Consider the following 15400-nt stretch of genomic DNA (forward strand, 5'->3'; position numbering starts at 1 on the left):
CTATATTCTCTTAGAAACTCTCAAAATCTGTCAATAGATTCCTGACGCACAGTGCAAATACTACTACAATTCCAAGTGTACACTGGGGCTTTAGGACGTCTCCCCATTGCCTCATCTGCCATCACTTGTACCTCATCTCTTGGAACCATTATCTCCTTCTCCATTATGCAACCATTTTTTACTTCGTATGAACGACCTCTGGTGTCAACTGCATGCAGCAAACTATTACTTTGAAAATAGCCCTCTTCATTAAAAAAAGGTTCACTACTTGAACTATGCATCCACTTTCCTAAAAACACTTTACAAAAGTTTGTTCTGTTCACTACTCTTTTGCTTTTGCTTTGTGATTTCAGTACATTAACCATTTTATCTAATGTACGCATCCTATTCAAAATTAATATGAATAGTTTCCTTTTTAATTCTAATGCTTTTGCTGCAATGGCTTCAATTTCTTTTTTTCTCTTGTAATATTTTGCCTTTTGCTTATATTTCTTTACATCCTTTATCAAATTGGACATAACTCTTCTCTGAAACATTTTTCTACGTATCTCTTTAAACGCTGTTTTTCTGTTTATGTTAAACTTTTCAATTGCAGAAGGTATATTTGCATTAACTAAATTCTCAATTTTTTGCTGTTCTCTATGTTTTGTTACATTTTTCCGAGGACAGACATTTTGTACATTTTTCTTTGTTTTGAATATTTTGTTAAGAAATTGTTTTTTCTGCTTACCAGAAGATTTTTTCTTTTTCCCAACATGAGCATCTTCTACTAACTTTGGTCCTCCAGTTGTCTTCAAATATAGTTTTTTTTTTAGCGTTTTTTGAACTCGAGATTTTGTAGGCATCTTAAATTTTGTTCACTGTTCTTCAGCAATACCTGAAAAAAACTAAAAAAAAATCCTTTATTGTATTTAAATATATTACTACATTTGTTTTCACAATAGTCATAAAACAAAATTTCTTTGCCAATTTGAATGCACACAAACTGCTCTTTTTTTTGGGCAAGTGAAAATCTCTTTTACAAACTGTCACATTATGAAACCACTTTTCAGATTTTTTAAAAAGCCCATGTCCACAGTGCTACACTCCAGCAAGGGCAACCAGCCTTAGTGAAGCTCAATGTATTTGCATTACAGACTGAAACCTGAAAACCCCACTCGCTTGTAAATACTTTGCATGACTATACACGGCAAGCACATGGGTGTGTGCTAAGACTCTGCTTCTTCCCCCAAAAATTCGCTCCCCCTTTCCATCTAATGCAACTGTGAAATCACCAGAGCAAGACGCAATAAATCTCTGCCTATAATTCCTCTATGCACACAGAGTCATGTTTTCACATTAGTCCCAAAACGAAATTTCTTTGCCATTTTGAAAGCACACTTACTGCTCTTTTTTTTTCGGCCGAGTGAAAATCACTTTTACAGACTGACACATTATGAAACCTTTTTTAAAAATTTATTTAATTGCACATGTCCAAGCTGTTTTTTTTTCAGACCACCACCATGTGTATTCTCTGTGTCTGCCTACACTCCAGCAAGGGCAACCAGCCTTAGTGATGCTGAATGTATTTGCATTACAGACTTAAACCTGAAAACCTCACTGGCTTCTAAATACTGTGCATGACTATACATGGCAAGCACATGGGTGTGTGCTAAGCCTCTGCTTCTTCCCCAAAAAATTCGCTCCCCCTTTCCATCTAATGCAACTGTGAAATCACCAGAGCAAGACGCAATAAATCTCTGCCTATAATTTCTCTATGCACACAGAGTCATGTTTTCACATTAGTCCCAAAACGAAATTTCTTTGCCATTTTGAAAGCACACTTACTGCTCTTTTTTTTTCGGGCCGAGTGAAAATCACTTTTACAGACTGACACATTATGAAACCTTTTTTAAAAATGTATTTAATTGCACATGTCCAAGCTGTTTTTTTTTCAGATCACCACCATGTGTATTCTCTGTGTCTGCCTACACTCCAGCAAGGGCAACCAGCCTTAGTGATGCTGAATGTATTTGCATTACAGACTTAAACCTGAAAACCCCACTGGCTTCTAAATACTGTGCATGACTATACACGGCAAGCACATGGGTGTGTGCTAAGCCTCTGCTTCTTCCCCCAAAAATTCGCTCCCCCTTTCCATCTAATGCAACTGTGAAATCACCAGAGCAAGACGCAATAAATCTCTGCCTATAATTCCTCTATGCACACAGAGTCATGTTTTCACATTAGTCCCAAAACGAAATTTCTTTGCCAATTTGAAAGCACACTTACTGCTCTTTTTTTTTCGGGCCAAGTGAAAATCTCTTTTTACAATTTGAAATCACTTTTACAGACTGACACATTATGAAACCACTTTTTTTTCTTTTATTTAAATGCACATGTCCAAGCTGTTTTTTCAGACCACCACCATGTGCATTCTCTGTGACTGCCTACACTCCACCAAGGGCAACCAGCCTTAGTGATGCTGAATGTATTTGCATTACAGACTTAAACCTGAAAACCCCACTGGCTTCTAAATACTGTGCATGACTATACATGGCAAGCACATGGGTGTGTGCTAAGCCTCTGCTTCTTCCCCCAAAAATTCGCTCCCCCTTTCCATCTAATGCAACTGTGAAATCACCAGAGCAAGACGCAATAAATCTCTGCCTATAATTCCTCTATGCACACAGAGTCATGTTTTCACATTAGTCCTAAAACGAAATTTCTTTGCCAATTTGAAAGCACACTTACTGCTCTTTTTTTTTAGGGCCAAGTGAAAATCTCTTTTTACAATTTGAAATCACTTTTACAGACTGACACATTATGAAACCACTATTTTTGATTTATTTAATTGCACATGTACAAACTGTTTTTTTTTCAGACCACCACCATGTGCATTCTCTGTGACTGCCTACACTCCACCAAGGGCAACCAGCCTTAGTGATGCTGAATGTATTTGCATTACAGACTTAAACCTGAAAACCCCACTGGCTTCTAAATACTGTGCATGACTATACATGGCAAGCACATGGGTGTGTGCTAAGCCTCTGCTTCTTCCCCAAAAAATTCGCTCCCCCTTTCCATCTAATGCAACTGTGAAATCACCAGAGCAAGACGCAATAAATCTCTGCCTATAATTCCTCTATGCACACAGAGTCATGTTTTCACATTAGTCCTAAAACGAAATTTCTTTGCCAATTTGAAAGCACACTTACTGCTCTTTTTTTTTAGGGCCAAGTGAAAATCTCTTTTTACAATTTGAAATCACTTTTACAGACTGACACATTATGAAACCACTATTTTTGATTTATTTAATTGCACGTGTCCAAGCTGTTTTTTTTTCAGACCAACACCATGTGTATTCTCTGTGTCTGCCTACACTCCAGCAAGGGCAACCAGCCTTAGTGATGCTGAATGTATTTGCATTACAGACTTAAACCTGAAAACCCCACTGGCTTCTAAATACTGTGCATGACTATACATGGCAAGCACATGGGTGTGTGCTAAGCCTCTGCTTCTTCCCCAAAAAATTCGCTCCCCCTTTCCATCTAATGCAACTGTGAAATCACCAGAGCAAGACGCAATAAATCTCTGCCTATAATTCCTCTATGCACACAGAGTCATGTTTTCACATTAGTCCCAAAACGAAATTTCTTTGCCATTTTGAAAGCACACTTACTGCTCTTTTTTTTTCGGGCCGAGTGAAAATCACTTTTACAGACTGACACATTATGAAACCTTTTTTAAAAATTTATTTAATTGCACATGTCCAAGCTGTTTTTTTTTCAGACCACCACCATGTGTATTCTCTGTGTCTGCCTACACTCCAGCAAGGGCAACCAGCCTTAGTGATGCTGAATGTATTTGCATTACAGACTTAAACCTGAAAACCTCACTGGCTTCTAAATACTGTGCATGACTATACATGGCAAGCACATGGGTGTGTGCTAAGCCTCTGCTTCTTCCCCAAAAAATTCGCTCCCCCTTTCCATCTAATGCAACTGTGAAATCACCAGAGCAAGACGCAATAAATCTCTGCCTATAATTCCTCTATGCACACAGAGTCATGTTTTCACATTAGTCCCAAAACGAAATTTCTTTGCCATTTTGAAAGCACACTTACTGCTCTTTTTTTTTCGGGCCGAGTGAAAATCACTTTTACAGACTGACACATTATGAAACCTTTTTTAAAAATTTATTTAATTGCACATGTCCAAGCTGTTTTTTTTTCAGACCACCACCATGTGCATTCTCTGTGACTGCCTACACTCCACCAAGGGCAACCAGCCTTAGTGATGCTGAATGTATTTGCATTACAGACTTAAACCTGAAAACCCCACTGGCTTCTAAATACTGTGCATGACTATACACGGCAAGCACATGGGTGTGTGCTAAGCCTCTGCTTCTTCCCCCAAAAATTCGCTCCCCCTTTCCATCTAATGCAACTGTGAAATCACCAGAGCAAGACGCAATAAATCTCTGCCTATAATTCCTCTATGCACACAGAGTCATGTTTTCACATTAGTCCCAAAACGAAATTTCTTTGCCAATTTGAAAGCACACTTACTGCTCTTTTTTTTTCGGGCCAAGTGAAAATCTCTTTTTACAATTTGAAATCACTTTTACAGACTGACACATTATGAAACCACTTTTTTTTCTTTTATTTAAATGCACATGTCCAAGCTGTTTTTTCAGACCACCACCATGTGCATTCTCTGTGACTGCCTACACTCCACCAAGGGCAACCAGCCTTAGTGATGCTGAATGTATTTGCATTACAGACTTAAACCTGAAAACCCCACTGGCTTCTAAATACTGTGCATGACTATACATGGCAAGCACATGGGTGTGTGCTAAGCCTCTGCTTCTTCCCCAAAAAATTCGCTCCCCCTTTCCATCTAATGCAACTGTGAAATCACCAGAGCAAGACGCAATAAATCTCTGCCTATAATTCCTCTATGCACACAGAGTCATGTTTTCACATTAGTCCTAAAACGAAATTTCTTTGCCAATTTGAAAGCACACTTACTGCTCTTTTTTTTTAGGGCCAAGTGAAAATCTCTTTTTACAATTTGAAATCACTTTTACAGACTGACACATTATGAAACCACTATTTTTGATTTATTTAATTGCACGTGTACAAACTGTTTTTTTTTCAGACCACCACCATGTGCATTCTCTGTGACTGCCTACACTCCACCAAGGGCAACCAGCCTTAGTGATGCTGAATGTATTTGCATTACAGACTTAAACCTGAAAACCCCACTGGCTTCTAAATACTGTGCATGACTATACATGGCAAGCACATGGGTGTGTGCTAAGCCTCTGCTTCTTCCCCAAAAAATTCGCTCCCCCTTTCCATCTAATGCAACTGTGAAATCACCAGAGCAAGACGCAATAAATCTCTGCCTATAATTCCTCTATGCACACAGAGTCATGTTTTCACATTAGTCCTAAAACGAAATTTCTTTGCCAATTTGAAAGCACACTTACTGCTCTTTTTTTTTAGGGCCAAGTGAAAATCTCTTTTTACAATTTGAAATCACTTTTACAGACTGACACATTATGAAACCACTATTTTTGATTTATTTAGTTGCACGTGTCCAAGCTGTTTTTTTTTCAGACCAACACCATGTGTATTCTCTGTGTCTGCCTACACTCCAGCAAGGGCAACCAGCCTTAGTGATGCTGAATGTATTTGCATTACAGACTTAAACCTGAAAACCCCACTGGCTTCTAAATACTGTGCATGACTATACATGGCAAGCACATGGGTGTGTGCTAAGCCTCTGCTTCTTCCCCAAAAAATTCGCTCCCCCTTTCCATCTAATGCAACTGTGAAATCACCAGAGCAAGACGCAATAAATCTCTGCCTATAATTCTTCTATGCACACAGAGTCATGTTTTCACATTAGTCCCAAAACGAAATTTCTTTGCCAATTTGAAAGCACACTTACTGCTCTTTTTTTTTCGGGCCAAGTGAAAATCTCTTTTTACAATTTGAAATCACTTTTACAGACTGACACATTATGAAACCACTATTTTTGATTTATTTAATTGCACGTGTCCAAGCTGTTTTTTTTTCAGACCACCACCATGTGCATTCTCTGTGACTGCCTACACTCCACCAAGGGCAACCAGCCTTAGTGATGCTGAATGTATTTGCATTACAGACTTAAACCTGAAAACCCCACTGGCTTCTAAATACTGTGCATGACTATACATGGCAAGCACATGGGTGTGTGCTAAGCCTCTGCTTCTTCCCCAAAAAATTCGCTCCCCCTTTCCATCTAATGCAACTGTGAAATCACCAGAGCAAGACGCAATAAATCTCTGCCTATAATTCTTCTATGCACACAGAGTCATGTTTTCACATTAGTCCCAAAACGAAATTTCTTTGCCAATTTGAAAGCACACTTACTGCTCTTTTTTTTTTCGGGGCAAGTGTAAATCACTTTTACACACTGACACATTATGAAACCACCATGTGTAACTACAACAAAAACAATTCCCATTTCTATTATTCATTTCTTAAGTTACCACATACATACCCTCTCAAACTGTAAACTCACCTTTAAAATTAGTTAGTTGTGAAAGAAATGTGACACTCAAACAGCAGATTATCAGAGCCAGGATCTCTGTTGTGTTCACCTCTCTCCTCTCAGCAGAACCAGATAATGGCAAACTTTCCCTCTATTTTTCCACACATATACATGTAAGTTTCAAATCTCAGTGCTTCCCCCTTTTTTTCACATGTAATCACACATTTCTATTGGTTGAAAACGAACCCTTTTCCAAAAGTACCCTTCCCCCAACTTGACTTCTGCCTAGTACCCTTCCCCCAACTTGACTTCTGCATGCTACCATAGCAACAGCTCATGGAACACTGCTGTGTGCAGTTAGGTCAGAAGTTCGACACACAATGTTTCAATTCCACAGAGCAAGAGTGCTTGACTTTTCAAACCTAACAGCAAATCCATAGTACTGTTCTTTGGTTACACATTTTTTTGTACCAATACAAAACATGCTTCTATTAATTTTCACATACAGCCTAGTTTTTATTCTAGAATGGTATGAAACAGCCAATCAGTTCTTTTTGTTTTAAAAAAATATGTATGCCTCCATTTCCAAACTGTCTTTCTTTTCATATTGCCATTCTACTGAAAGACACCTCCTGAGTGCATCCAGTTCTCCTTTGAAGATGTTCACAGTGTGGATTGTAGGGCACAGCTATGTCTTCTGGAGTGAAAAGTTTGCAGAGAAAACAGATATGGTGAGAGACCTTGCTTTGCCAAATGTAGACATTAAATGGATTGGTCAGAGAGGGTTAAAGTGGCACCAATTGATGCCATTGGTGAAATCCTTCATTCAAATCCAACACCCTGACCTCATAATAGTGCACTGTGGTGGCAATGACCTAGGCACTTTGACTGGGGTAGGTCTGGAAATGCTTATGAAGGACACCTTTGCACAACTGTTTACACTTTTCCCTAAAACTGCCTTTGTGTTTTCCAACATATGCCAAAGGCAAAAATGGAACTGGTCCAATCATTTCTGTCCACAGATTGACAAAGCAAGAAAGCACGTCAACAAATCTGTTTCTGCTTTCCTCCGTGACTATGGTATGGGTGCCATTTACCACAACAACTTGCGTTATGACATGCAAGACATTTATAGAGGAGATGGTGTGCACTTCAATGATGAAGGGAACAGAGTCTTCCTCTTGAACCTTAGACTCTGCATCGGTACTTACTTGTAGGTACCACTAAAAAAATGACTTCATAAACACAACAGCTCTTTTTAGAGCTCCCTAATTTCTAAACTCTTAAATCTGCTTTTCATTTATCTATTTTTATTTTTTTACCGTACGCTTACCGTAAGCTTACCGTACGCGTACCCCGTGATTTTTTTTAAAATCAATAAATGTTTTTTTTGTACTTTTCTGTCCTTCTTTGACCCCCTTACAAATGTTAGGGGGTCTGTAACTCTCCTCATTGCCCCCTTTCCTTGTTTTCACTCTTTTTTTTCAGAGTGAAATACACAAAATGGCGGCCGCCGCTTCCTGGTTTCGGCCGATTCGAATGTTTACTAAGATCTAACAGCCAATCAGAATCGCGCTCGCGCACGCCGCCGTACGCTTACCGTAAGCGTACGGTAAGCGTACCGTAAGCGGGCTCAGATATATATATTGATTTAAAGGCTATTTTCTCAGAATCTACTGAACAGATTTACACCAAACCTACAAAAGGCACTTCCTTGACCTAGGGACTACCTCTCTGCCAAATTTTGAGTAATTCTGTTCAGCCGTTCGGGCTGTAGCTCGTTCTAAAGGTCCTATGGAAAAATGCATGGGAAAAACGCGTTTTGGGACCCCCCTTTTATCTCAGCCCCCGCTTGACGGATCCACCCGAGACTTTCAGGGTAGGAGCGGAGCGTAGCGCCCCACCTATTTTGAGAAATTCGCGAGGATTCGTCGACCGGCGCCAAAGTTATTCAAAATAGAATGTTGAGGTTTTCCTATGGAAACGTGGTCCTAACTATAACTACCTACTGGCGACCGCCAGTAGGTAATATATATTTATATATATATATATATATATATATATATATATATATATATATATATATATATATATATATATATATATATGTTGCAACAATCACTCCATCAGGAAATGACACGAACTCCTCTTAGGTGGCAAAATGAAATTTATTTTCGGTTCTCACTGCTCTTGGTCATGACGCGTTTCGGCCGTACCGTCGGCCTTGTTCACATAACAACGCCATAGCGGGAAAACTTCAATTTAAATGTTTTTTTCTCTTTCAAACCCAGTGTCACATGATTAATAAACATAGAAAATAGACTGCGACATTTTTACACATACTTGATTTGGAAAACAGACTAGGTGGGATATCTCCACACTCATTGCATATTACTACATAAAGTGGAAGGAATAACATATATATACACCTTTAAATACACATTTACGTATAAATAAATAAATAAATACATAAATACATTTTAGTATAAATACAATGTAGTTCACTATATGTTAAAATCGTTTTCTTAAAATACTGGCATAAATGCGTAATGTAGTAAGTCTTAGATGTGTGGTTGTCCACCTGATCTTAATTTTCATCTAAACTCATCTATGTGTATGTGAAAAAAGATGAAGGTGTCACAGAAGAAGACTCTATTCCATAATCAAAATCACCCATAAACCAAGGAAAAGTGTAGAAAACATTAGATTAACCCCTCAAATGTGCAAAGTTGCGAAAAGTGCATAATGCAGATCTTCTAATAGGAATTTAATTTAATGCACCGTCAATGTTGGCAAGTACATATTAGTGCATGTAATAGAATGCTTAAAAAACTGTACAATAAACTACCTATTTGTTATCACAACTGGTGTAAAGATAAAAAAGAAAATTAAAGTGAGAAGTGTCCATAGGTAAATTAAATCAATGGAAGCTTCAGAGGGGCATAAAATTCCCAAACTTGATGTGTGTTCATTCCAAGTAAGTGGATCAACTTAATTTGAAGGATCCTATTAATACTAGTATTGCTTCCTAAGTGTGTAATGTGGGCAAATATCAACATCATTGCAATCAATATGGCAGGAGACTAGTTCCCGAGTACTCCTGTTAAAGAGGCTCTTGTGAGGTTTCTCCAAGCAGACTTCTAAGCAGATTTAGAGGTAGGTGTGCATATCTTCAGTAGTATTTAACCCATACGGGGCCTTCGTATCCATTTCCAGTATTAGGCGGGTCTCTAATTGCCTTAGTAGCCTTTCCCTATTACCTCCTCGGCGCAATTTAGGGATGGCGTCAATTACATAGTAACTAAGACATTTTAAGTCATTGTTGTGTTTGTCTTTGAAATGACGAGCCACTGGATAAGTGCTGTCATTATTAACAATGGCTCTCAAATGCTGCAGGATACGAGTATGCACTTGAAGTTTGGTACTACCAATATACGATAGGTCACAGGTACAAGTAAGGACATAGACAGCATATTCTGTACGGCAATTAAAATGCCCTTTGATTGGTGTTTCCTTGGGACTAAAAGGAGTTTTATATGTAGTACGGTTAGTCCCAAATTTACAAGCTCTACATGATGTACACTTGTAAAAACCTTTCTTTGGTTGTAGCCAGGTACTGTTGGATACATTCTCTGGGCTGCTTTTAACCAGCTGGCTTCTCATGGATGTGGCACGTCTATATGTAATAGACGGTTTGTCTGACAAGAAAGGCACCAGTACACCATCAGTTTTTAAAATGGGCCAATTTTTGTTAATAATTGCCCTCAACTGTCTATGTTGTCTGTTGAAAGTCATTATGAGACGTGGAGCATTCTCCTCATCTCCAATCTCTCTCATAGTACATGGCCTAGCATTTGTACCTAGTAGTTCTTCTCTAGCTTTTAGTGCTGCTTTATCACTCGCTTGTTTGAGAACAGACTCACTATAGCCTCTAGCTCTAAATCTTGCCAGTGCCTCTACCTTGCATTTTGTGAATTCATTTTCTGTACTGCAAATTCTTTTAAGCCTTAATAGTTCCCCATAGGGGATACTCCTAATGAGGTGGCCAGGGTGGGAGCTAGTTGCATGTAAGGTGGAGTTACCTGCGGTAGATTTTCTGTATAGTGTGGATTCCAATTTGTTGCCTGATACATAGATAGTAGTATCTAGGAAAGAGACCTGTGTTTGACTAATGTGAGATGTAAATTTCAAATTAAGTTTGTTGATGTTAATCTCATTGATGAATAATACAGCACTATCGGTGTCCCCCCTCCATACCAGGAACACATCATCAATAAATCTTAGCCAATACACTATGTTGTTCTCATATTTGGCACCCAATGAGCCCCTGAGAACCTGCTCCTCCCACCAGCCCACGTGTAAACACGCGTAGCTGGGAGAGAAGCAGGCTCCCATAGCCACGCCTCGCTTTTGACAGTACAATTTATTCTCAAACAGGAAAAAGTTGTTGTAGAGGCACCATCTAATCATTTGAATAAGCATCTCATTATGGTTGTGAAAAATGAGAGGTCTGGTGTCAAGAAAATGTTTGGTAGCATTCAAACCACTTTCATGATTAATACTCGTATACAATGATTCAATGTCCAATGTAATGAGCGAAAAGCTCTCATCCCATATTATATTGGTGATTTTTTCAAGGAAATCACTAGTGTCCTTGATATACGATGGGAGAGTCTGCACATGTATCTGTAAAAAGTAATCCACATATTGTGAGATTTGTTCGCTCATACCACCTATTGCAGAGATGATGGGTCTGCCAGGTACTGGACAAGTTCCCTTATGGATTTTCGGGATTAGGTATAGTGTAGGAATTATTGGATATTCGTTCATCATGAATTTGAATTCTTGATTTGATACTAGACCATTTCTTTTCCAATTCGTTAAATCTTTTTTCAGGTTTTCCTTCGCCTTGTTATATTCCCCAATATTACTGATACCATAGCATTCCGAGTCAGATAATTGCTTGTGAGCCTCCTCTATATATTCTTTGCGCGGCCAGATGACTACATTTCCGCCCTTGTCGGATTTATTGATGATAATATCCTTGTTGTTACTTAATTTTTTGATGAGGTTCTCGTATTCAATATCTCTATATTTAAGTCTCGTTTTGCTGTGGTTTGTATTGTAATAAAGTTTTTTGATTTCATCAACAGTTCTTTCATGGAATATGTCGATTGCATCCTTAGGCATCATTGGAAAAAATGATGATTTGGTTTTGAAAGGGCTGATACCAGCACTGGCTTGCACAAGGTTGAGAGCTGTCAGTTTTTCTTGAGTAGATGAATGAACATTTAGACCTGCTTCAGATAAAACATTTTCATCATTCAATTCATGTAGGGCAAGCAATGTAGTGGCATCGGATGCAGAAAGGTTTGGCATACTGGTCATTTCAGTGCTTATGTTATCCGTCGTTTTAGTACTGTTTTTTATCCTGAAGAATTTCTTCAACTTTAACTTCCTGATGTATTTATAGATATCCACTCGGGTTTTACCGTAGTTAAAGTTGCTTTCAGGACAATAGGATAGTCCTAGGGCTAGTAGTTGGGTTTCTGCCTCATTAAGGACTACGTCGGATAGATTAACAATAGTTTTTGGGTCATTTTTTATCTCCTGCGCCATTGTTGTTTTTTTGCTCTCCCCCTTCCTGAGTTTGCGCCTTTCTCTCCGGCGCCGATTTCGTCTCTGCCGGGTGTTTTCGCTGCATTCCCGGTCCGTGGTCTTAGGGTCTGCAGACGATCTGTCACTAAAAAAGTGAGCTCTTCTGAGGGACTGAGTACATTAGTCAGATCCGGGTTACTAGTTCTTGGAATCCCGTCTTCAGATTCATTGTCGCTGGTTAGCGAGCCTGTATCAGAGCCTGACGCTTCAGTCGTAGGTCCACTTGCCGTGGTTTCTTTTTCCTTTTCATGAGTATTGGCATTTTGTGTTGCCTTGCTTGAACGGTTTCTCCTTGCTTGATCATATTTGCGAGAGAAAGTAAAAACTTGACCCATCTCATAGTCTGCCTTATCTCGTGCATATTTAAAAGCCTTGCGTATTTTGATTTTTTCTTCATGCTTCTTCATCCTTACATCGATATCTTTTTTGAATTTTACAATGAAATCTGTTTGTTCCATTTTGTTGAGCTGGCCTTCAATATCGTCAATTTCTTTCAGTAACTGGTCCCGATCTACTTGTGCATACTTTATGAGAATTCGAACCAGGTTCATTGATGCTGCCAGATTGTTGGAAGCCCATTCCTTGAGCATTTCCGGATTGGGATTTTCAAACGATGGCGCCAGCAAAATACGGAGTCCCCGAGGCACCCGTCCCGCTTCCTCATATTTCTGCAGTGATTTATACTCCCACCACTTAGTGATTTCATTTTTTATACATTTTTCCATTTTTCTTAATAGAGATTTAACATCCGTTTGAGTATCATTTCCTTGTATGGTGGTAGTGTCACACAACGTACTGGGCGCATTGTTAAACAGTTCATCAGCTGCTGCCTCGCGCTCCCGTACAGCGTCCCTTGACATAGCAGTGTTATTTGAGAACCCCCGTATAGACTTAATATGTCGTCTGGGAAACTCTAAATGCCACAAACACCTCCTCACCTGTGCACTACTGCCAGAGAGTAATACCACGCCGCTGGAAAAGGGAAAATCGCACACGCGTCCTCCGACTCGTACTGTGTTTTCTCCTCAGCTGCTCCGTTTTCTCAAGGCTGCACAGGGGGCTGCCGCCAAACGTATCCTCCTGGATTAACTCGCTCGTGTGGCTGAAAGCGGCTGCCGGCTTGTGAAGAGGGGGTTCGCAAACAGGAAGCAGACCCACTTCCCTTACGTAGAAACGTTGCAACAATCACTCCATCAGGAAATGACACGAACTCCTCTTAGGTGGCAAAACGAAATTTATTTTCGGTTCTCACTGCTCTTGGTCATGACGCGTTTCGGCCGTACCGTCGGCCTTGTTCACATAACAACGCCATAGCGGGAAAACTTCAATTTAAATGTTTTTTTCTCTTTCAAACCCAGTGTCACATGATTAATAAACATAGAAAATAGACTGCGACATTTTTACACATACTTGATTTGGAAAACAGACTAGGTGGGATATCTCCACACTCATTGCATATTACTACATAAAGTGGAAGGAATAACATATATATACACCTTTAAATACACATTTACATATATATATATATTCAGTGAAAAAACCATAGGTTTCACACATGTTATAGTTAGCTGGACATTTTACTGATAAAAAACCAATGAAATTCCACGTTATAGTTAGTGCAGGCAACTATAACTCACGCGACCGCAATCCTCTGCTGATGCTAATACTGTATTTAGACACTTATTTGCCCATGTCTTCTTCCATTAAATTTTAGCTATACATATATTACAAATATTTTTTTTTCATAAAGACACATATGTCATCAGCAGAGGATTGCGGTCGCGTGAGTTATAGTTGCCTGCACTAACTATAACGTGGAATTTCATTGGTTTTTTATCAGTAAAATGTCCAGCTAACTATAACATGTGTGAAACCTATGGTTTTTTCACTGAATTTGCAAGGTTTTTTAAATGCTAATTCCTAACTATAACGTGTGTGAAACCTATGGTTTTTTCAGTGAATTTGTACGTTTTTTTAAATGCTAAGTTACTTTACGCCATTCGTGGCGTGCGCGCCCACTTAACGCAGTTCGTTCCGCGCACCGTGCGTGCACAGTGAGCACTCGGTGCGCTTCGTGCACCGCGCGCCCACTTTACGCAGTTAGTGCCGTGCACGCATGGTGGGCACGCGGTGCGCTATGCGCACCGCGTGCCCACGTTACGCTAGATGGGCCATGTACGCACGATGCGCTTCGCGCACCGTGCGCACATGGAGGACATATGATGCGCTTCGTTGTGAAAGGTAATATTTTATTTTTAACGATGTTTTAGATGCAATGCACAAATGGTGTCCTTCGGGCACCGTTTGCACACGGGGTGGGGAGAGTTTGGATAATTAAAAAAAAATAATAATAATTTTTACCGTAAGCGTAATCGGCGAAATTTTCGAAAAAATTAAAATTCTCTTTTTGGCCTTGGGGGATCTTTGGGGACTCCCTCAACATGGCTAGGTGCTTAGGAGCTGTCTAAACAGCCCCTTTACATGTTTTTGGCCTTTGTTTTTCAAACCCCTCTCAGAGTGCGAGAGAGAAAATGGCAGCCGCAACTTCCTGGTTTCGACCGATTCGAATGTTTACTAAGATCTAACAGCCAATCAGATTCGCGCTCGCGCAAGGCACCGTACGCGTACGGTAAGCTAACCGTAAGCGCACCATAAGCTGCCACAGATATATATATTGATTTAAATGCTATTTTCTCAGGAACTACTGAACAGATTTACACCAGACCTACAAAAGGCACTTCCTTGACCTGAGGACTACCTCTCTGCCAAATTTCAAGTAACTCTGTTCAGCCGTTCGGGCTGTAGCTGTGTCTAAAGGTCCTATGGAAAAATGCATGGGAAAAACGCGTTTTGGGACCCCCCTTTTTTCTCAGCCCCCGCTTGACAAATCCCCCCGAGACTTTCAGGGTAGGAGCGGAGCGTAGCGCCCCACCTATTTTGAAACTTTCGCGAGGATTCGTCGACCGCCGCCAAAGTTATTCCAAATAGAATGTTGCGGTTTTCCTATGGAAACAGGGTCCTAACTATAACTACCTACTGGCGACCGCCAGTAGGTAATATATTACCTACAGTAGGTAGTTATAGTTAGGACCTATTTTCCATAGGAAATCCACAACATTCTATTTGGAATAACTTTGGCGCCCGTTGACGAATCTTCGCAAAATTTTCAAAACTTTTGGCCAGCACCGGTCCGCTCCTATCCTGAAAGTCTCGGGATG

The sequence above is a fragment of the Triturus cristatus genome, chromosome 2_2 (genome assembly GCF_964204655.1).
Source record: "Triturus cristatus chromosome 2_2, aTriCri1.1, whole genome shotgun sequence".
NCBI classification, from domain to species: domain Eukaryota; kingdom Metazoa; phylum Chordata; class Amphibia; order Caudata; family Salamandridae; genus Triturus; species Triturus cristatus.